Raw genomic sequence first — 23,684 nt, 5'->3', positions numbered from 1 at the left:
TTCTATAATGAAGGAAGGTTACACTGAAAAATTCCCAACCAGTGCTGACTGCCCACACTGGAAATCTTTATGTAGGCTGTGGAGCTGGTCCATGGCTCCCTGCCAGTTGCACTTGATAGGGAATTTCAAAAAGCACTGCTCTGACCTCTGAGGCTTGTTTCAGTTTAAAAATATACCTGGAAAAAATTCTAGTGGCTCCAGTAGCTGCATTGTCAACATTTTACTCTCCATGCTTCTGACACTACCTCTAACCCCTCCACTTGAAGTGCAAAAGTGCAGATTTGCAGGTTCTCACTCCAGTCACATGGCAGCCAACAGGAATCAGATGGTGGCAGCCTAAATTCTTTCTTTCACTTATTCCCCAGACAGGAGTCATAATTATTTTGAACCAAAAACTGGCTCTTTGACTCATTCTGAGCTGCTCCGGGACACAGAGTATTCCAGCTCAAAGCTCAGCCACTTCTTGCTCAGCAAGGCCACATCTCAAAGTTATTATGTGGCGTTAAGCTTGTGCCTTTCTGCAAAGTACAGGCAATTTTTGCTTTCCAGAGGAGACCTGTTTTTTGTGAGGATGAATTTAGATTTAAAACAAGGTTTAAAAGAGCATCATCATAGAGCCTGAATAAAGTGAAGCCGCTGGCTTTCCCAAGCGACTGGCAGGGAGCAGATGCCTCTGGAAGAAAGTCATTCTCACAGCCTCATGGCTTCAGCCCCTCAAGCCAAAATGCTGAGAGAAGTCCCACAGTTATTAAAGCAAATAAATCACATTTTGAGAGATCCTGCATGTAGAATTGGACAGCGTTTGCATTTTTCTGCCCTCAGATCTTGAAGGAAGGCTTTTTTTCCCCACTTTACCTCATCTACCTTGGGTATCTTAAAAAAGGGAAAGACACTCCTGGGACTCAGAGACTTCTATTAGGTGTAATTACAGTACCTTACTTTTAAAGGTTTAAAAGTGCATCTTTATGGGCTTACGCAGTCACAGTAACAGTAACAGGGTTTTATGTGTTTGATTGACACAAAACATGCCTTGGCATTAAATGTTTCCTCAGTGCCTGTGAACACTGCACCCTGCACACATTTTCTGCATCTCTGAAAGCGTTGATGAAATAAGGAGAATGGGATTGTCTCAAAGTTTCTCCATTCACTTCTGTCCCCATGAGCTGCTACGTCATCACAAAAGATGCCATCACCTGAGGTTTTTGGGAGTCCTCTCACACTTCTGAAGAACAGAGAAAATTGCTCCTGTGAGCCCCTAAAGATAAGAGAAAAGGAGATAATGTGGCATTGGGCAATGTGTGATAATTCAGGAAAAGTCTGTCTGCATCTACAATAAAGCACAAAGCTCTTTTCTTATATGAGCACGGGTCCTGTCTGGGCCTGTGGGGCACTTTTATTCTTTTCTTAGGTGAAAGGAGACTTTATGGAATACAGAAAGCCAGTGTCATACATGTAGATGTGCCCACGAGAATTACAAAACTTCAGAACTTCCCTTGCCCATCAGGTCACAGAAAAGCAAAGCAAACATCCAGTCAAAAGGTTCAATTTCAAATCTATATGATCAGAATTTCATAACAAAAAGATGGTAGAGAGGAAAAAATGCAGATCAAAAATTACCAGTGGAAATTGGGAACAAACTGCAAATAATAAATCAGATTAAGAAAAAAAAATAAAAAATGGCAGTCTGTCTGCAGACAATTCACAAGTGAAAAAAGTTCATTACAAATGACTTGCCCTGCTGCAAATTTTTAGTAGCATGCATATACAGTACTTCATAAAACTTCTGCCCTTGACATATTTTAAGGGAATGCCATTACTGACTGGGACTTCAGTTGGCAGTCAGGAAGTTGCCAGAAAACAAACCTTGAGTCTGTGGCAAATGCAGGGATGTCAGGAATTTCAGGAGGTGAGAAGGTTTCAAATCTTCTTTCCCCCATAACAAAAGGGCTCTACCAAAACAGCATCCATAAATCCCATGGGGGAAAAACAAATGGAAAAAAACAAAACAAAACAAAACAAAACAAAACAATGTTGATACCTACATACTTGTATGAGATAATGTAGGGAGAACAAGTTTTAATGATAACTGTGGGTTTTTTTAGTTCCCTTACTGCAAAAATGAAAATTCTTAAGAAAATATTCATGGTGTGAATTATTTCCCATCATTTCAAAAGAGAGGCCTCAGTGCTTTCCATCAGGAAGAATTTTCCATCAGAAAGAACTTTTCCATCTTTTCTTTACTAGGAGAGTGGTGAGGCCCTGGAACAGGCTGCCCAGGGAGGTTGTGGATGCCCCGTCCTTGAAGGTGTTCAAGGCCAGGTTGGACGGGGCCCTGGGCAACCTGATCTAGTAAACGTGGAAGTTTGGTGGCCCTGCCAGGCAAGGGGTTGGAGCTTCATGATCCTTGAGGTCCCTTCCAACCCAGGTCATTCTGTGATTTTGTGAAAGATGCATGTTTTTATTTCATGGACGGAGAGGGAATACTGGGAAAATTTGGAACAAATTGCCAAAATTGCAAACAACCTTCACAAATCAAAGCAGATGACTGCAACAGAAATGCAAAAAAAAAAAAAAAAAAAAAAAAAAGAAAAAAAAAGAAAAAAGAAAAAGGGAGAAAACGGCCTGGTTTTATTCTTCTTTGATTTCCTTTATTTCTCCCCTATTCATTTTTATTATGCTCTGGGATTTCTTTGTTTGTTTGCTTTTACAGCATCACCGAAATGTATGGGTCTACATACTGGCATGAAATAAAGCCTTCCCAAAATATTTTTCATCTCTTGTGTCTCTGTCTGTGTTTCTTTGCACACAGTGTAGAAGAACAGTGTTGTTCTAACTCTAGAAGTCTGTCCTTCCTTCTGCATCACTTTGTTTCTGTCTCCAGGTAGCTAAATTCACTGACAAATCTTCCTGGAGGATTTTTGCTCTTTATTCCAATGCCAATGTGAAGGTCTCTTTTTCTGGGTTCCTGTGGCCTCTTCCTTGTGCCTGTCCCCACTGCTATAGCAGGCCAATGAGAAGGGATGAAAGCTGTCTGGGCAGTACGTTTTAAGCAGTTGAGAACCGTCTATCATGACTGCTCTCCATTTACCGCAACCATGTGTGCATGTGCACAGTTTACAGTTGTGGTTTTTCCAAGGGGATTGTGGTATGGTTTTATAGGCTGCTCAAGATGTCCATTTGGGTGTAAGTGTATCTATCTAAACAGAAAAATATATACACACATTTTGGAAAATGCTTGTGTATTTTTTATTTACTGCCATATCCTGGTATTAAGCTTCCTCAGGATAAAATTAAAATAAAAATAAAAAAGCACATCAGTTTATGACTCCCCCCCCCCCCCTTTTTTTTTCTCTCAAGCAATTCTTTTATTCTACAGTTCCTTTTGCCCATCAGCTTTGAGAGCTTTTTTTCCTTCTTTTCCACTTTAATCTTACATTCTTATTTGCTGTCATTTCCTTTTATATTTGCCCTTTCCCCAACCCTGTTATTTTTCCTTTATTTTTCCTTTGCTCATTTTAATGTTCAGTCTTCCCACTTTCAGTTCCCTACTGTAAGATTGTATATAAGTACATAATGTAACAGCATGAGCTACAAGAGACAGTAACACATTTTTAGGGAGAAAATGATTGCTATATGTTTCTGTTATGCTGATTTGCTCATTGTCTTCTTATTTGGAAACTGTAACATAGCTGGCTTCGCTGTTTGGAAATGATCATACAAGGAGATCCGTGGAACAATTTCTATTTGAAATACTGTATTGCTCTGAAGGGAAGCCATTCAACAAAAGCATACTGGTTTTGAAATATTGGTCTGCTGTTTTCCAGAATGGCTGCTATGGTCATGTGCAGACAAAGACCCTTAAATAATCATCAAGAACTTACAAACAGGTGATTAACCAGTTGCTTAATGATGTTTCTGGATACTAGACTGTCTGATTTAAGTACATTCTTGGTGACGTCATCTCAGTGAATCCCTCAGAAGTAGTTACTCACCAGGGAAGTCACTCTGGTGCATTTGGATTTGCTCTGATCTTAGCAGAGCAGAAAGCTGTGGCACCAGCTCGCTGCAGCACCAACACACAAAGCTCTTCCATCCCAGAGGAAAACTGAATGTCCCCGAGACTCTGGAGCTACATGGAGAACCATGCAGCTATTTACAAAAAGAATTTAGCTCCAAGGAGCTGATTCTGCAAACACTTTAGCATATGTACAGCTTTCCTTTATGAGAAACCTCAAAGAGCCCGCTGGTGTTGCTTCATGCAAGTCAAGTCAGTCATATGGCAAAGTGTTTACAGGATTTGGATTTAAATTTTGAAACCATTTCAGGACCCGTATAAATAGGCGTTAGATAATCATAAATCCCCATTGTTTTCCAGCAGAAAAATAACAAAGAGGCTTATTCCATACAACATTTACGTAATAATGTTACACTGTAACTGAATCCACTACCCATACACATAGAGGAGTTTGGATTCTCCACCCATGTTTGATGCTGGGGGTTCCCATGTGCTGGGATGAACTGGAGCTCGTGAGTGGGACGGGAGAAGACAACATTTGTTCCCCAGTCTGTTTTAACCCCCAGAAGTTTGACAAAACCAAAGTTGATCTGGAGTACATTTTTCTAAGACAGGATGGAGAATGTCTCATGGAGAGATGGGAAAAGCCCAGAAAAAGCTGAAGGATACAAGAGAACAGAGCTGACATCTGTTTATCAGCAAGGGGAAGCAATGGATTACAAAGTAAGCAAAGGTTGAGCTTGATAGGGGTCATGAAAAGGGCTGTGACAGTGGCCAAAACCAACGCAAAGAGTTTCCTCTGGTCTTATGCTCCATAAAAATGCAACTGAAATGCAAAGAGGAGGACCAGCCTGACCTGGCAAAACCTGTTCCTACAGCCCAAAGGCAAGAAAGAAACATATGTCAAAAAATATTCAGGGAAAATCTCCACTATTGCTGTGATGGCTGACACACTCGATTAGAAATTCTATCCTATTATTATCTCTGCACTCCTCTGCAGCCTGGTACTAGTCAGCAGCATATCTGTGTAATCGAAAGTATAAGGATCTCCCTTGATTATTGTGAAGGTAAAAGCAAACATCAGGGTGCAATTTGCTTTTCTCTGATTTGTTTTACCATATTGAATTTACCAAACATTTGATGCTTGAAGGAAGTCAGCTGGAACAGGCAGGTGGGCTTTCAGGTGCCTTACTCCAGGAGCCGTACTTGGCTCTGTTTGCTTTAGGACACAGTGACTTTTTAAAGCTCTCCCAAGGCAATTTACTTCTGCCTTGACTTTATGTGCATGTTGTTTCATCATCTGAGGCCTCGTTTCATACATACGTTTATAATATGGGTTTCATTTCAATAAGCTGGGAAAGTAATAAATTTAAAGCTGACTAACAGTTGTTTTATGTGGCTGCCAACCTGCCAAGTAGCATTCTTAATTATTGCCAGGAAACTAAGTGTTTTGCAGCCATGTGTTTTACATTTGAGTGTAGTATGTCTTGTCAGCCCTCTCTGCTGGACGGACGGACAGGCCAGTAATTTCTGTGTGCAGAGAGGCCTTCACTGGTGGGTGGTTTCTTTGTAATCAGGTAGGGATATCAACAACAGGATGATGGACGAGATTATCCCAAGCGGTCCCCCTTTCCCAAAAGCAAACTGTCACAGAAAAGCTGGACAAAAGGGGTTAAATCTGAGCCCAAAGCCATAGTGTTTTTCTGTTTAAGACTGTAGGGCAACTACTTATTAAAGCTGTCAGCAAAGAAGCATAAACATATTATAAATTATATATGTTAGAATAAGATGGATGACTGTTTTGTTCCTTCTGTGCACGATAGATTGAGACGCTGCTATAAGTAGACTCTCCTTTTCTTTTTTCCAGACAAAACTCATTATTATTACACCAAAACAAGCAAGGGTTGCATGGCTTGATTTCTGCAGTCTGTGTTTAGGCTCCAAGATGTTGTCCCACACTTTGGAAATTAGCCAGTAAAAGAAGGACAGAAAATTAATACTAAAAAAGGAAGCACTGACCCAAACAGTTTTGTTGCATGTATTCTGCTCTCCAGAATGCTTTGAAGTCTGAAGAGAAGCTTGACCGAGTCAGTTAAGAGTGCCTCCAGGTCCTTAATTTGCGCAACCAGCATTCGTTTTGCTGATCGTCATCATTGACCCTTGAAGAATTATAAAGGTCATATTTTCTTGCAGATAATGTAAGTCTTGAGCAATTTCAAAAAAAAAAAAAAAAGGGGGATAAACATAAACACATTGCTAAAAAGCAAACTTTTGTGCCCAGTTCATTTTCTTTTTTAATTTAATAAATTACATGCACAAGTCAAAACCCGGTTAAAGAAAGGCTCATCTCATGAGCATCTCAAACAGTGCTGTAGGATATTATTTCCCTGCACACACGCATCTAATTTTAAAACAGTTCCCATTTTTCTCTAATATTGCAGAAAAGTCTAATAGTGTTTACTGTTTTGTTGTTGTTGTTGTTTTCTTTAAGTCCTGTTGTTGTTTTGTTAAGGAGGCATTAATTAGTGAATCATTATTCCCATTTTGGCATGTGAAAATTTGGAGTGTGCTTTTATCCATTTCCCAAAAGTGTGTGTTGGCACCATAGCAGAGGATGTGGAAGAAGTGTTTTTCAAAAAAGCAGATGTAGCTGCTTTGGGAGCATCTGTATTGGTGTGTTTTGTGGAGGGATTCCTACTAACTATTTTCCATTTAACCAAACAGTCCCCACGTGACTCTCACAGGTGAGAACCTGCCTTTGAAAATCAAGACTCAAGAGAAAATTGTAATTAAAGTGTCTGATGGCATTTTCTTCAATTCTTGCAATTTCTAATCTTTTATTTGTCTCTTCCCAAATAAATAAAATTCTCCTGTAGGTTCAGATGCCATTTCCTATCCCAGGGCAAAATCTTTCATGGAGACCAGGGATGTGTACAGGTGTTGAACATTAATAGTATAAAATGTACTTCCCGATATAGTCAACAGCAAACTCACTCTGATTTCAATGAGGTAAAATCCAGTTTTCCTTGGTATTCCTTAAAAAGTAAGCCACCCGTACCAACATCAACCATCTCTCCAAGTGCATTATTTGCCCCTGCTCACCCTAGATTTTTCAGGGAGATTCTCCACAGGAGTACATGCACCACAGGACAGGGGAAAGCAGCAAAGGGGGTACCAGAGACAGGAGGTCACTGGTGAGACTGTCAGAGGTCAGAGAATACCTGCACACAGGACCTAAATCAGCATGGCATATGGAAAGCAAAGAATGGAATCTTTTTCTGATTGGCACCATGAAGTTGGGGTTATTTTTTCACCCTGTGCTGGCCTAACTCTGCTGCTATTTATATCAATATCCAAACCTGAGACATTGTGAAAATGTCTCCTTAACCTTTCAAACCTGGCACCAGGGCTTTTATATCACTATTTGCCCTCACCTCCAGGGTCACTTGCAAGGAAGTGTGGTCTGGGACCACTGCAGAGCTGGCCACTGTCACTGAGTTGCTGCAAGGTTGCAGTGTTAGTGCATGTCTTCACCCATTCAGACAAGGGCTAAACAAAAAGCAGGTACAGTTTTCTATTAAACAAGAGGATGCTGGTCATGCTTTGAAGGCATAGCCTAATTTTGAGTCTGGAAGCTGTAAGTAGTCAGCTTTGTGTTACCTAATGCCACTTAAATGGGACAGTCCTCTGTTTCTTAGGGAGAATCATTTAAGAGCTCATGGTGCATCAGAGCATCTCAGGGAGGAAGAGTGAACATGGCCCCTCAGCAGCTGTCTGCTTTCTGAAGGCAAACCAGTTTTTCCAGTGGCCACCACAGAGCCCAGCTCTGCCTGCAGGGACTAGAGGGATTGACTTCTCCCTTGACTACCAGCTATCTTGGCCTCTCAGAGTCAAGCCAGATTATAACAAAGCAAACAAAAACAGCCAAATCCTCTTGTATAAAAAAAGCATATCTGAAATTATTCCCATGTGTGAGGTGCTGCTGCATGACACTAAGTGCAGCAGCCAAACCAGTAACAGTTAAATCCTCTGGATCCCCATAAAAATGCACAGTACACAAATACACAGTAAATGAAATGACTGAATTAGAAGCAGAGATAAGTGAAGGACAACACTGTGCCGTTCTGTGTTCAACAGCACTGCCAAAGTGCTGAGGCTTTTTGCCACTTTCAGATAAAGGGGATTTTTACACATTTAGTCTTTTGCAAGTTTTCTCCAGAAAAATTTTTGGCAGCTGCTGAGTACCTTCTTCTGTCTTGCTGCATCACTGACAGCCCAGGCTCTTCACTTCAATTGTTTGTCCCCTGGCTAACTTCCCAATGAAATGTATACATTAATTTGCTGTTAAAGTTTAATTTTTACTACTACTGCTAATAGAAAAATCTTTCTGGCCTTAGCAATGTGTAGGTGAAATTTGCCGGCAGTGAAATCTCTTGTTGACGTGCTCATTGAACTAGGCTTCACAACAAAATAGGGTGAACATTCTGCCTGGAAGCCTGAGCTCCAGTGCTCAGTCCCATAAAATACAGTAGAAAAGGTAAAACAAGATTAAAGAAAATGCCTTATTATACTCCTAGTTATTCCAAATTGGATTGTCATTAAATATATATATATATATATTGACTTCTTATTGTGTTGCTTTTTTTTTTTTCACCCTGTGCAAAAATAACCTGTTGGTGTTTAAAACAAAGTTTATAGTGTTTTTATTCCTTCCTCATTAACTCATCTTTCAGCACCTGAGCCTGTGATTTACTCTAGGATGGACAGACACTCAACAGTCATCCAGATTAGATGTCACTGCCCAGACAGATACAGTGAGGATACAGTCACTGTAGATCTGTACATCACCAGGAATCATTGGACCAGTTCCCCTCATGGTGGATATGATACACCATATGGTCAAAGCAAAAATAAATGTACTTCAGAAGTGCTCCCATAAGGAACCAGGATGTGCTTTCAGTGCAGTTGCTTCTTTCTCATGGAGCCCTGTAAACTTTTATTTCATGATGGTTGTTGTGTGATTGAGTTTTTTGTGTAAGTTCTCACAAGTGTGAGTAAAGACTAATTCCAAAATCACGGCTCCACCTGGCCCCAGTTTCTCCCTTCCCTTTCCCTGCCTTGATTTTTGATGTCCTAATGCATGTTCAACAGAGACCAGATCATAACAATGGCCCACACTGATTTGTAACATTATCTTTCCTCCCACTCCTTGAAAATAGCAGCAGAAGAGGTGAAAGCCTTTAAAAACAGCACATGCACACACACACACACAACAACAACAACAAAAAAGGAGAGGATATTTGAAGGAAGAACTCACTCCCCTGTGGAGAGGGGGAACTGACATGCCTGTGATGTGGCTTTCAACATGTCAGTGCCACAAGAGCACTAGGCAGAACTCTGCCATGTTGCAGTCCTCGTGGAGAGAAGGCAAGCTTGTTTTTAATAGACAACATATTGGGAATAGAGCCCTGATTAAATCTCTCTGTTCTTTTTCCTTTTCCCTTCCCCTGTGGCTACCTTGTAATCAGTTTGGCAAATCTTAAGGATTACAGATGTAGCACTAGCATAAAAGAAAATATGGCACAATAGCTGAGCAGGCTGCTTTGAAGATAAAGACTGACTTTAAATACCACAATCCTGAGGGCTCTTGTCGCCTTGAAATCTGATTTCAAAGCTCAACACCACTGAAATGTCTTGTTGAGAGTGATGACAGCGGGCAGTGAAGTGTACACTGTATTGTCACCACCTGTGATTGGTGGCAAAGTGCATACTTTGGCTACCACATACTGACTCCTTAGTTGTGGGCTGCCTGTAATAATGCAAACAATAACTGCTGGCTAATTTCAGTCCTGTAAGTGTGGTGATGAAGTATTACATAAAGTCAGAAACCATGGGAGTTAAGTGGATGGAGTCCATTTTTGCAGTTTTCAAGGGGCACTGAGAAAGATCGTGGGAGAGAGGAAGAGGTGAACACTTTCCTCTTAATTTAGTAAAAATGAAAAGTCAGCAATTAATAAAAGACCAAGACACGTGGCCCAGAATTGGGCTGCAAACATAACGTTTGCTCAAGGAGGAGCTGCCTCTATGAAATTATCTCCAGGACTCTGCTCTTGGGCTGCACCATGCCATTCAGGATCTGAACAGGGACAGAGGAAGGCACACAGAAGGACAGGGGTCCAGGTCTCAGAACCACAGCTGAGCTTCAGGAGATGTGTCCACTATCATGCAAAAGAAAGGCTAAGAGTGACACCGTGATACTAGTGTATAATATCTGACCTCACATTGATGAAATGAACTTAGATTCACATTATGCAAGATATCTGAGCCTAAACAAGACAACGCTCACAATGTAGTTACCACTGTAACTATTTTTCTTCTAAGTGTAGGAGAATTATTGCTTCTGAGGATTCATTCGCTTTGACTTAAGGTGCCAGTGGAAATGCATTGCTTCTCTGCTTATTCTCCTCCTGGGTATGAAAGCCAGAATACTGAAATACCTATTCCTTGGCTCCAGTCAAACCCGAAGGGTGTTTGAAAGCATATATTTCAACCTTACCAAAATCTTCAGAAATTTATTCAACATTCCTTTTGATTATAAATGCAATGGCTTGATTTTTCCCATACTAATGCAAATGTATAGAGTGATTTACAGCAGACAAAACTCTAGCACCATGGAGTTTGTAATCTAAACAGAGATGAAAATGAAGTAAGGAATGCTAAATATGACAAAGAAGGGAGATGTGCAATGCTTTCCAGTGACTTTGCTCCTTTCCACTAGTATTCACTACCGCAGAGGGTTGGACAGAGATGATGGAGCCCTGATGTGACCAAAGGTCCTATGGCCTGAGGAAGAGGAAGTCTCTGGATAAGGAGGAGCATACACCTGATACACCACCTTTTCTCAAGAGGTAAACTACTGTGTAGGTTCAAGGGATGGGAGAAACCAGAGCAGGGCCAGCAAATTAAGGGGGGGGAGGGAGGGCGGGAACTACAATCCTTTAAATCTCCTCTCTACTGTAAATCTATTACTGGCAGCTGGAAGCCTTATGAGACGTATGTCATGAGATAAAACAATCCCAAAGGTTAAAGCACAAGAGAACTGATTAATCAAACAATTTAAGCCAGGAGCCATGTGGAAGAAAAATTACTTCAAGTCAGTTAGAAGGTCAGCAGAAAGATCTTGCCATGTTGGGAATATCTGCCCAGACAAACACTAAACAATTCCTAGTGCATGACGTGGGGGACCGTATCTCATCTAATGTGAATGAAGGTGGCCAGGTGCTCTGTTTTCTTCGTGTTGTCATTCAGTGGCCAACAGTAAATACCGATGACACTGGATACTTTCCTTTTGAACGAGCAAAGCCAAACAGCAACAGCTTCTCTTTGCTACCAGTTTCGAGGAAGAAATGCTTGACTCTAAAAGTACAGCACTCTGTTTTCTTAATTGGCAAAGCAGGTTGCAAAGGTCTGCCAAAAGGAATCTCACACTTCTACAGGACCTTCGTTCTGCTACAAGAAATTCTGATAAATGAATACTGGTAAAGTATTGGTGCCTGTTTAACTTTTCACATGCAAAAGGACTCCTGTTGACCTCTGCTTTACTTGTATGTGTATCTGTCTTTCTCACTCTGGCTATAATGTTTATTTAGTAACATAGTGGAGGAAATTAGCAGAAACTTAAAATTATTACTCTTCTCCAAAGATAACACTTGAAAAGATACAATTTCATTTCTTTAGAATAGATTTAATGGAAGAAGCTTAATTAAAAAATAATAATAATAATAATAAGTTAAAGAGTTGGGACCAATCTTGAGGCTTATTAACTACTTATTAACTACTTCCTTTCTTTTTTTCTTTTCTTTCTTTCTTTCTTTCTTTTTTTTTTTTTTTTAATAAATCATTTTGTTCTCCAGTAGTCATTCTGAGAAGCTTTCATTTTGAATAAAATGCCAAAGGTTGTGACAGCAGCCAATTCTATGTAACAAACATCTCTGAGGTCAATCAGAAAGCCAGAGCAGGAAATAGTGCACCAGTATCTCTACTGCTCAGGTTGTATTTTCTCTCCTAAACCGTTTTTCTCTTAGAAAAATCTGACATATTCTCTAAGAAAACTGTTTGTTTTTCCTCCTTCTTGCAACCTGAGATTTCATTATGTTTACTCTGTTTCACATTTTCTTATCTTCTTCTACTTCAAATGTGGAAGGGTAAAAAATGTGCAGTCTCAGATCCTGGGAACTGCAAAGTAGTTTTCTTAAATCCTAATCTAAGTCTGGTAATGGCAGCCATTTCAAGGCTTCCTAGGAGAATTACTGTCTTCTGAAATACTTTACATAGCTTCCTGCCCACAGCTTTTCTTTTCTGCAAAAAAAAAAAAAAAAAAAAACACAAGCAGAAACACACAAACAACAGATATATTATCATTTCAATGTCTACTGCTGCTGCTACTGGGAGCCGTAAACCTCAGTTATGTTGCCCCATGGCATATGAATCAATAAGAAAAAAAACCCAAAAAACTAATGCTAAAATACATGGAAACTCTTTCATAATGTAATCTAAAAAACATAATATAATAATAATAATAATAATAATAATAACAACAATAATAATAATAATAATAATAATAATAATAATAATAATAATAATAATAATAAAGGCAGGGAACAAACACTGCAAACCCCAGAAAAGGTGGATCCATTTTGTCTAATCTGACATTTTGGTCTCAGAAGTGCTATAGGGCAGTCACCTAGACTTGCTGTGGAGAGAAAGAGAGAAATGCATTTCCAGAGGGCAATTTGTCTTCTTATCTTAAGGTAGGTCAAAACACTGCCCATACATAGAATCATAGAATCACCAAGGTTGGAAATGACTTCCAAGATCATCTAGTCCAACCATACACCTACCACCATTATTTCCCCACTAAACCATGTCCCTGAACATGGCAGCAAGGCCAAGCTGCAATTTGCTTTTCTGAAGCAGAGATTCATTTTCACTCAGTCGCTGCTTGCAGACACAAAATGAAAACCAAGGAAAGCACCAGCCTCAGTCTCTTTTCTGCAACACTCCCATCCTTCTAGGAATACTCCATTGCCCATTGTGTTTAACTCATCCCACATTTTTCTATAGCTGGAGAGCTTAATATTCAGCACGAATGCAATGAATCAGAACTGCATAATCACAAGTACTTGTCTCCGCTGCTGTCACAGGGAAGGCAATGGGCTTACTCTACTGCTGTGAGAAACTGCAGAATCAGACTTTTCAAATGTAACAGTTTAATGATAGCCTGGACAGCTATCTGTTTGTAAGGAATTGGATGGGGAAAAGTGACTTCTCCTGCCCGACTTGCATAGTGAATTAATTCTACTGCTGGTGAGGTCTAAAAAGGAAATAGGTTTTGTCAGCTGTACTCAGCAGAACAACAAAGTTGTAAGCATTTCAAAAAGTTTTTTTCTTCTTTGTCTTCACAGCCAGTGGAAGAAGTGACTCAGAAAGGCATTTGCATCTCCCTATCCAGCAGATTTTTTTTGTCCTTGTCATGGTCCTCCAGAAATTCTCTTTGTTTGACTTACATAGGAGATACTACATTTAGCAGGGGGAAAGATGAATCTTGTGCAAGTTTGTCCTTAGATGTATTAAAAACCAGGTGCATTTAGCCAGAAAGAAAAGCTTGATTTTGGTCGAGGGTCTGAAATTCAAATCATTGTACTTTGGTTTAACTATAGCAACTGTTTTCTGAAAGGCTAATTATTTCTATGCAGATCTTTCCTTTAGGTCAGCAGTTCGATGATCTGTTGATCTGTTTGTAGTTTAATAACAAAGTGCTTGTAATATACCCAAATTGCAAAGTGAATGTGTTGGTAATGTTTTTTATGAGTATAAAGACACCAATGTTTTTTAGAAGTATTTCCTCTGTAACCTTGCTTAAAATACAAAGCTCCAAATATAAAAAATTAAAAAAGAAACAAATGCATGAGGTTTATCACAGCCCATGCTGTCATAGATCATTGTGCTTTTCACCTACAGGTCAGTAAGGAGGAGGAGAACTCACAAAAAAATTGCAAGTGCATTAAGGTTGTGCTTTTTGTCTGAAAACATAGCTGAGTCTGCCAGGGGATGAGGCTTACATTACTCAGAAAGTGATAAATGTTAGCCAGTGAATGTGCAGATATTTTTCGAAGGTGCTGTTCTGTCATTAAGGTTTTTATAACTTTGATAAACTCATATTTTTTAGGCATTTGAAGAAAGTTCCGTAATCTGAAGAAATATTATCTCTGGTTGCTAAAAATTCCATTGGTCATATATTTGCCTGGCCCAGTGAATCTTTCCAGCTGTAACAACAACAACAGCATCTGCAGAGATGTACATTTGGGCATATATATATTATATACACATATATTACTCTATGTGTAACTTTCCTTGTTTCTGCCCTGTAATAATACATCATTTGTCAAATAATTTTAATGCTCCTGTACATAATTACACTTAAACTGAAGTTCTACTGTGCTATGAGGTTAGTACTGGAAAACATCTTTACATTAAATAGAATTGTCTTGATTCAGAATATATTCAGCCAAAAGGAATATTTCTCCTTCATGATTATATACACTGTCATTGTCCAGAATAGTGCCTAACAGAAAAGAATCATGGAATCAAAAAATCATTAAGGTTGGAAAAGACCTCTAAGACCTCTTCTACAGGCGTTCAAAGGCATCAATCTAAAACCATTGATCTCCTGCTGTAGGAAGAGTACTGAAACACCTAAGATTTAAACACAAATCAGAGAACTGAGTAAGAGAGAATGGATCCTATCCCTGGGAAGTATACTGAAAAGCACAGCATCTTCTGGCCACAACTCAATATTGTCAGACCTGTTATGCAATAAAGTAATATTCTGTATATGTGACTTTAAAGGTAACCAAGGAAAATAGAAATTTTCTTTTATGGGAATTCTATTTATTTTATGAAAGTAAATTGTTTGTTTATTTGCCAAGACATTGTTTGTTTATTTGTACTGAATAGTTAAAAGTTGAGACACATATGAAAGTTATACACTTCATGTAAACATACACATATTAATGTTTTAGTAGTAGACAAATATGCCTATATAGGAAGATGGAAGACTTTTCCAGGACTCTTTTGGAATAAATAATTGTTTTTAAAATGAAAGTATAATTTTCCATTTACCTGATCCAATCATTTTCATGTAAACTATACCATTACTGTCATCCTTTACAATTCCATTAAACATTTTACTAGAATGAGGTCTAATGTTTTGTGTATTCTTGATCTGGACATATTTTTCAGTGTCTACAGATAGTTCATGTTGTCACCAATGACAGATTTTCCTGCTAGAACAATAATTTGGTTTATATATGTCTATGGTCATTCTTTTTTTTTTTTCAGAATAGACAGTCTGGTGTACCTGCTTGCATGAACCAGGTGTTCTAAGAGCTAGAGCACAGTTTGTGTTTCCTCATCTAGAAGCTGCAGAGTCTGAAACGATACTCTGGGATCTATCCAGTGATATTCATTTCCCTGTGAGACAGAGTACCTAGGGCAACTGGGGATGTAGATCAGCGAGGAAGATTATGGCAACTTTCCAGAGACCTTTTGTTTCTCTGTGGTGGCAAGGCACTAGGTTAGCAGCCAGTGTCCAGCTCAGCCTGTTGCTGTTGGCTTCAGCAGAACTTCAGTGTGTAGGATACTGCATTCTTGAAGCCAGCCCTATAGCAGGGCCTTCCTGGAGCTTTGGTCTAACTGTTCACAATCTTTGTGTGATGCTGAGGGCTCTGGATGATGAGCCCAGGTCAAAGGAATTCAAAACTTGTTTACTATTGGAATAAATCACATTTTGTCAGATAAGAAAATAGAAGTATTTGAGGAAAAATGAATCTCAAAAGTAAAATATCAAACATTAATTTATTTGCATGAATGGATGGGTATGAATAATTTTAGTCTTTCTTTTTACTTTTAATTATGACTATTTGAAATAATTATTGGTATCTGTATTCTTCTCCTAAAAATAATTCTGGGAGGTAGAAATGGTGAGATATTCCAGTTCCCAACAGGAGTTTATCTTCTTTATTTGAGGTGCTTGCAAGAAAGAAAGAGTAGTAAAGATACAAAGAAAAAATAAAAATGCTTCATATAGCAAAGGATGCCACTTATTCTGTTTTAAATTATGACAAGACCTTAGGTCTGATTTTTGTAAATTACACAAAATGATAAATAAATAAACACAACATTTTAAAATTGCATAAAAACTAGTCACTAACAGACTCCAGTTACTTTATAGCAAATCTTCATAACACATTTCCTCCTGGTGACATGTTTACTGATGGCTTCGCGCATTCATGGTGAATGAAATTTGCTTGTCCTGCAATGGATGTTCTGACCTGCACTGTGTTCACTGTCCTGCCCCATCAACTGGTGCATTATTTGGCTCCTGTGTGGGTCACCACTCATATGGGGAAAAAAAAAAAAAAGAAAGAAAGAAATTGTAGTTGTTCTGATGTTTATTTTTGTGGAATGTCTTTTCTAACTCGACACCACCAGAAAGATTGCTGTTATCAGTGCTCAAATACCAGTCACTCCCTTATGAAGCAAGAAAAGATACACCGAGCGGTCCCAGGGACCAAGGAAACTTTGGCATTTCATCAGTTTCAGGGCTAGAATTTCACTGTCAAGCTCACTATCTGTCGGGCTCTCATAGATAAACAGTAGATAGGAACTCACAACACATTCCTTTCATGTTCACTAATTTCAGAAAGAGTCTCTGCAGTCTAACACCAGCACATCCCTTGAAGTCCTATCTCTTTGCTTGTATCTTTGGCAGCCATGTAGTAATTAGTAAAACAGAGCAAAGATATTTTACACCACTCTGTCCACTCAGCTGTGCTGTTATGAACAAATGCTGCAAGTTTTGGCTGGGAATGGCATCTCACACTCTCTGCTTGGATTATAAATCCCTATTTACATATGAAATTCTTTTAAATTAGTTAAGATGTAAACCATAACTTCAAACGTTAAAGGACTTTCACTATGGTAACATATCTTAAGGAACTAAATAAGTTTATCTCCTCTGGATTTAATGGAAGTCTAAGACAACATATTAAAAATGAAATTAAGATAAATAGAATCCTGTTATCACTGCCTCCTCTTACTGAAATTAAATAACATACTGTGAGAAAGTACAGTTTCTTTCTGGCTAACATGGGGCAGGGGTGTCTTTCTATAATATTTAGTCATACATTCTTGTTAATCTTCTTAAAATACTCTTTCCTTCCAGACTAGATTGCATCACCCTCACTCAAAATAATGGACACATTACAAATGATCCTGCTTCTTGCAGTTGGCTTGTCTGTTAAGTACAGCTCACACATACATGCACTACATGGGCACTGTAATATAGCTTTCATACTGTACGAGAGAGATACTTAGGCCTTTAAATCTATGTCTTATCTTCACTGACCAAGTATTTGTATATGATTTTCATGCTTTAGGTGTCAGTCACACAAATACTGCTGAAAATATATTTCCTGAGCATCTCCACAAGCAGGAAGTTACTAAGAACCCAAACTGAGGCTTAAGTAGCTTCTGACTTCACTAATGATTTTGGCCCGGATTATGAATAAGCCAACAGTAGTTCTTGCTTTATTTTAATGTTGTAATTTATTATAATGGGAAAAAATATTCCACCAAATATTTAACTTGCAAATGTACTGAATAGATTGCCCCAGAATTCCTGGGAAAAGTTGTCTGTGGGTAGAGGTGAAATGAACAAATCAGAAAAGGAATGTGAAAGAAAAATAATAAAAAGTCTCAAAGTTATTAAAGCGGGAAACTGAAGAAGGACATTAGAGAGGATTAAATATATCTACAACTTAGTTTTATGCAACCAACATATTCAAGTACAGTACAGGTAGAAGGAGACACATCATGCTAAAGGAAAGCTGCATTTTGCTTAGGCTACACTGACTTCCATTAGTATAATGTTTTAGGGGAGGAAAAAATCCCACAGATACTGAAAGCCATCAGTGTGAGCTACTCGCTACTGCCTCTTACCCCATCCCACAAGTTGCAGAGCTACTTTGTCACTCTCTAATTTGGCCCTTTTATTTCTGAAGTGCTCAAGATAAGGATACTGTGGAGCCATTCCTCCTAGGTCATGGGGAAGAGCATTCCCCTGGCAAGATGCCAGTTCCAAGGTCTCATCACACCTCTGACTTCTCTGTGTAAATAAGGCAGGAATCTGCCTGCTTCTCCTTTATTCTGCGAGACAGGAGAGCAGTGGTATTTGCTGGTGCAAACGAGGAGACGGATGAAGCATGGTGGCAGCCTGAGCCCGTTGACCAGTGCTGATCTAAAGATGCTTAACCTTGTGCCAAACATGCTGCATTAAATAAAAAGGAAAAGAAAAAAAAACTCAACCAGCCGATAATTCTTTCAGCTCATTCTGCTGAGTCTAGTTCAGAATGGATCACTGTTTTAAAAGTATTACAAATCAAGTCACAAGTGGGCAGTGACAATTTCTTTTTCTTCTCTGATCCACCCTATCTGAGGAGGGTACTGTGCATTCAGATCTGCAGGAAAATCTAAATCAAAAGCAGAAAGTAGGGCTCGTGGATTTTATACATCACCCTGCCCCTCACTACAGTAAGGCAGAACGTAATGATTCATCATCTGTTGTGAAGGAACTTGCTACGATCTTTTATTTACTGTCCATCTTAAAGTTTGAACTGCATAGTTATAAGGAACGCCTGAGCATTTTGTGCAATTATTGTAGTTCTTTTTGTCCTTCTCTGCTGAAGTTTACAGACACTGTTCCCAATCTGACTGTAGTCATTAGAAGACTTCAATTGTGCTACTTCCACAGGGGATATGGATGTTGCTAGAAAGACATTCTGCATTTTCTTCTGTCTGCTCTGAACATAACACTGCTGGTGGTCTGGTAGGATGAGTGCTGTACATTTTTCATATTAAGTCACTGACTGTGAGGATCTGATCAAGCTGCTTGCAACATATAAAGGATCCCCTCTTGAGTCAGTTGATGTATGACAGCCTCTGCAAAAACTTGTTCATCTGAGGAAAAATCATCAAAGCTTTTCACAGTAGATAGTGAATAAATGTTCTTCTCATGCTGTTATTACAAGCAGGTCAACTTCATTATCCAGATGAGGAGATGAATAAGGAGTGGTTTCCCAGAGAAAACCTCTCAACTAAACCCATATAAAACAATAATATTTCACAGTTGACAAAAATAGAATAGTGTCTGATGGGTCTCGTGGGAAGTTAATTAAATCATCACCCTCCGCGGTCCATCAGTCAATATCCAACCAACAACAACGTTACTTAACCCTTCTGGTTAAGGGAATGTGCCTGCCAGTGGAGTCTTTTGCTCATGGGCTTACAGATTCTGGTCTTTTGGCTTTCATTAATACGCTTTACCATTCTGAGGAAAGGAGCATGGTGGATTATACAAACTAATAAGGGATGTTTTAGATAATGTTAGTCATTAAAAACAAACAAACAGAAAATAGTTACCAAATGAAGTAGTCACATTATTTTCCAGTGCTACATACTGTGGGCAAAATGTTGACAAATGCTTTATTTATAAATAGCAGATGCTCATGTAGGCCTAATGCCTACTGATCTAATATTTGCTGTTCTCTAATGCTAAGAGGTTTCGGTTTCAAACTGTCATGGAAATGTGCCGGATTCACAGTTTATCACAACACCATTCTTCAGTATCCAGGTCTGCCCAAAGTCATTGCACAGAAACGCTAAGTGAATCCATTTCCAGTGTGCCATCATCTTTTACACAGCTGCTACCTCACTGTCTGGAGGGCTTTTTCCCAGGGCTTTTGCAGAATGGATTAGACCTTGGCAACATGATTGTAGCTTTAATACATGACAAGAGTGTGTGATGAGGCACACTTTAAATTGTGAGTGAGATGAGATTATGGACGCATATGGGCCGTATCCTTTAAATCAAAGAGTCTTAGGTCTTACGTTTCATAAAGACGTACACAAGTGACTTCTGTTCTCAAATTCATTTGTATGGGGGAAAACCCAAAAGTATGGGGAGACCAATATGGAGAAGTCCCTATAGTAAGCTACAGCCTCTTTCTGTAACACTTTAGAGACACAAGGTGAAGCTTTACAGCAAGGGGAGGGACACTTCTGCTGCATTTGACTTCATATTAATCAACCCATTTAAGGCTAAGCCCCAACAGGCAGAAGGGGAAGTCATTTACTGCATCAGGCGTGATATGTGAGGTGGCATATGAGAAGGAATCTTTTCTTTCCTGTTTGCAAGGAAAAAAATAATCTGATTGCAACTTCTCTCAGAGGAAACCAGGGCATTTTTACATCTGGTAATCAAGCTTATTAACACTGCCCTGTTCTCTCCAATTTCTAGCACGCTGAGTGAGAATCATTCCACTTTGGGAAGTTTATCACTTAAACTGCATTAGCACTATTTAAGTAAATCTTTGAGAATTCACAACTTCCATTCTGCTTCAGTAATGAGGGACAAGCCTCGGCAGCCTGGGGCTGAGTTCTGCACTCTGTCAGTATCTGGCACTCGTCTCTTAATGAGGAACCTTACAGACTGCTATTATGGCAGAAGGAAGGAAGTGCTAAAATTGCCAGCAATAATAAGGCATCTCAAACTCTCTGGCTTATGGAAAGGATCTAAACAGCTACAGCTTGGTAACATTAAAATATTTTTATTAGGAAGAGAAATTGTTGGGAGATGAGCTGAGTTGATCTGCAGCCTAAAAGTAAAGCTATTTCTGTTCCACTAGCTTAAAACTCATTGGTCTTGCAATATTTAACTATTCCACACATTTCTTTTTGGCCTTTGGGGAAATATAACTGGCTTTAAAGCAACACTGAAGTATAATTCTGCCTGCACAGGTGACTTTATAAAAGTGGCACCTTCTTACTCTTTTTTTTCACCAGAGAGCTTGTTTTTTACTGCTTTTTATTCTCTCGGTACTGTACTGCTAGTAAAATGAACAGCAATATCATGCATCAAACTGACACAGTTCAAGTAAAATGATTCTGCAAACACCACTGACAACATCATTTCGTCAGCTGTGTGTTTGTTACCAGGAGAAATAGCCTTTCTGTCTTTCACTTGCAAAGCATGATTTGGAAAATGTTTGGCTGGGTGTGTATTTGTGGAAAGGGAGGGAGAGGGAAGAAAACAGTGCTGGAGGGTAAAGCTGTGGCTCAGCTTTAAGAAAGGATAGCCATCAAACCACTGCTGTGCTGCCTTTTAAAGAGTAAATTTTCAACTCTCTTTTGGGTGGAGAAATCACTCTCTACCAAAAATTATCATTTACATTTTGATTAAAAAGTAAGAATAATATCTATTTGAGCCATTGTCTAAAAGATCCAAAGAAAAGCTTCTAGTCCTTATGAAGCTACTCTGTGCTGCTTTGGTGTCAGGCATCCGTATGAAATGATCACATTTCTACTGCTACTGAGACAGAAAAACATCAAGTTTAAAGCTACTTAATTCTCAGTGAGTGTGTCTGCATGGGTTAGAAAGAACCTTAAAGCCCATCCAATTCCAAACCCCTGCCATGGGCATGGTTGCTACCCACTACATCAGGCTTTCTATTCCAGCCTGTGAGAAAAGACAGAATCAAACACTGTGGGATCTGATGTAAGGCCTAGGATTCCCCATGTTGAGCACAGTATTTTCCTACTGAATGCAGAAGTATTAGCTACATGAGTGAAACACATAACCTTTGGTAAGCAAAGGGTCAGGACTTTTAAAACATTATATTTTCCTGTATGCTGCTTAGGCAGGGGGATGTGAGTCTTGAACTGAAGTTTCTTTCCATTTGGTGCTTGCATCCCTCTTATATCAGGCCAAGAAAAAAATCAGGTGTGCATTAAGATTTTAAAATGTAGACTGGCATAAATGTACCAAAAAACAAGAATGGGCTCTAAGGATTCAGATCAGTTAGCTGAAGGCTGCATTGGGCAGGGTCTTCCAGCACTGACCAAGGCACAGATACAAAGGGCAGGTTGATACTAGAAGTCTCACTGCTCATGAGAAAGTTCACAGTGGTGGCCCCTAACTGAGAAAGCCCTTTCACCAGTTGCAGAGTGTTTGACCTCAGGAACTGACAGTGAGCGTGGCACCTCTGATCTTAGCTAATGTGTCAGGGTACAGGTTGAGAGGCAGCCTTTGAGATAACAGTGCGCTGTCATTAGTGCATTACAGCACGGCACAGCATCCCTGCTTCCACTGCTTCTAGTGGTCAGCAGGCAGGAGGGTACAAAAGAGCAGCATCTGCTTTTCTACTTCATTACACGGCAAAGGCATACAACACTTCTCCTAGCAGAAATGAGGAAGAACTAACATTTTAATTGAGCAGAACCTAGTCTCAGAATAGTCTTTGAGCACAATGTAAAAAGATGCAGAACACTTAGCTAACACTTCAGCGTAAATACTTGAGCACTGGTTTAACTGCATAGCAACTGCAGCAGTTTATATGTATACAAATATTTAAATATAAATTATACAAATTATATAAATATTTATATATTGCACAGACTTGTTTTAAAATGGGAAAATAATGGCAAATAATTGTTCAGCTGGAAGACTTTCTAATGAAAGATCAGAAAATACCATAGTTCACATTTTGAAACCTTACTTTTGCTCCTCAATAAATGTAGCAAAATGTCTAAAAATTATTAGGGAAACAACATGCCCTTTTTTAAAAAAATGAAACAAAACTCTTCTGCTGGATCCTCTTCCTAAACGCAATTATGTTATACTCAAAATAAGAATGGAATATTGGAAATAAAGGTAAGTAAAAATGTAAATGAACTAAAAAGAATAGTAAAAGAAAATAACCACTTCTTTCAACATTTAAAAATCATCGTAAGAGAGAGAAAAAAGGAGGAAAAGTAAGAAGAAACAAAGACAAGATCTTCAGAAACCATGCATGTTTCAAATCCAAAATTAAAGAATCATTTAAAAGCAAGCATCCTTAATTTTTATTTCCAAAGCCAAGAAAATAAGTTTTTAATGAAACAGATGGAATTAATTTTCTTTTAACAAATGTACATAGGAAAAAAAAATTAGTCCATCTCCACATGGTTCACAAACCTGAGAATCTCTGTTTTCTGCGTGCTACACTTCTCTGTTTCCAGTAATTTTGCCCATTTGTGGGAAGTTATCCTTGCTCCAAATGACTGCAGCTTGCTGCAGAGGCAGGCAGGTTGTCCCGTACAGCTCTCAGCCTGCCAAGGTTCATCTGAAGCAGACGGTGACCCATAAACAAATGCTGCTTTCATTCTCTTACTTCTTGCTGTGATGGGAAGATTATTTGCACCATGGTATACCCAGAAGAAATTGCCTTAGTTGCAGTTTTGGTTGAAGGTACGAGCACGTATTGCTTGGGGTAAGCAAGGCTCTGAGTGGAAAAGTCTTTGTTAGTTTTTAGGTTCCGTTTTCCACAGCGCCAAGAAAGTCTACCTTTGAACTCTATAAAAGCGGATAAAATTTTGGCAGTGGGAGTGGAACTGTAAAACAAACAACATGCTCAGAATAAGTTACTATGTGTCCTAGTTAAAGAACGTGGAAAATGAGAATGATAAATGGAGAGTTAGAATAATAGTCTGTCCTGCCATTATTCAAAAGAGA

At 39.0% G+C, this 23,684-nt stretch overlaps 1 long non-coding RNA gene across 1 annotated transcript in view; it reads right to left on the bottom strand.

Annotated features, from left to right (window-relative positions):
• The window catches only part of LOC146761476 (uncharacterized), a 54,679-nt gene extending 31,228 nt beyond the window's left edge, over positions 1-23,451 (bottom strand). Inside the window, exon 1 of the long non-coding RNA XR_014945001.1 lies at positions 23,148-23,451. This is a non-coding gene — a long non-coding RNA (uncharacterized LOC146761476). The remainder of the gene's footprint in view (positions 1-23,147) is intronic.
• Between the last annotated feature and the right edge of the window lie 233 nt (positions 23,452-23,684).

The sequence above is a fragment of the Coturnix japonica genome, chromosome 3, assembly GCF_054131305.1.
Source record: "Coturnix japonica strain WE chromosome 3, WE-NBRP24, whole genome shotgun sequence".
NCBI classification, from domain to species: Eukaryota; Metazoa; Chordata; class Aves; order Galliformes; family Phasianidae; genus Coturnix; species Coturnix japonica.
Note: the sequence above shows the minus strand (reverse complement) of the source record. Positions and strands in the feature narration are given on the sequence as shown.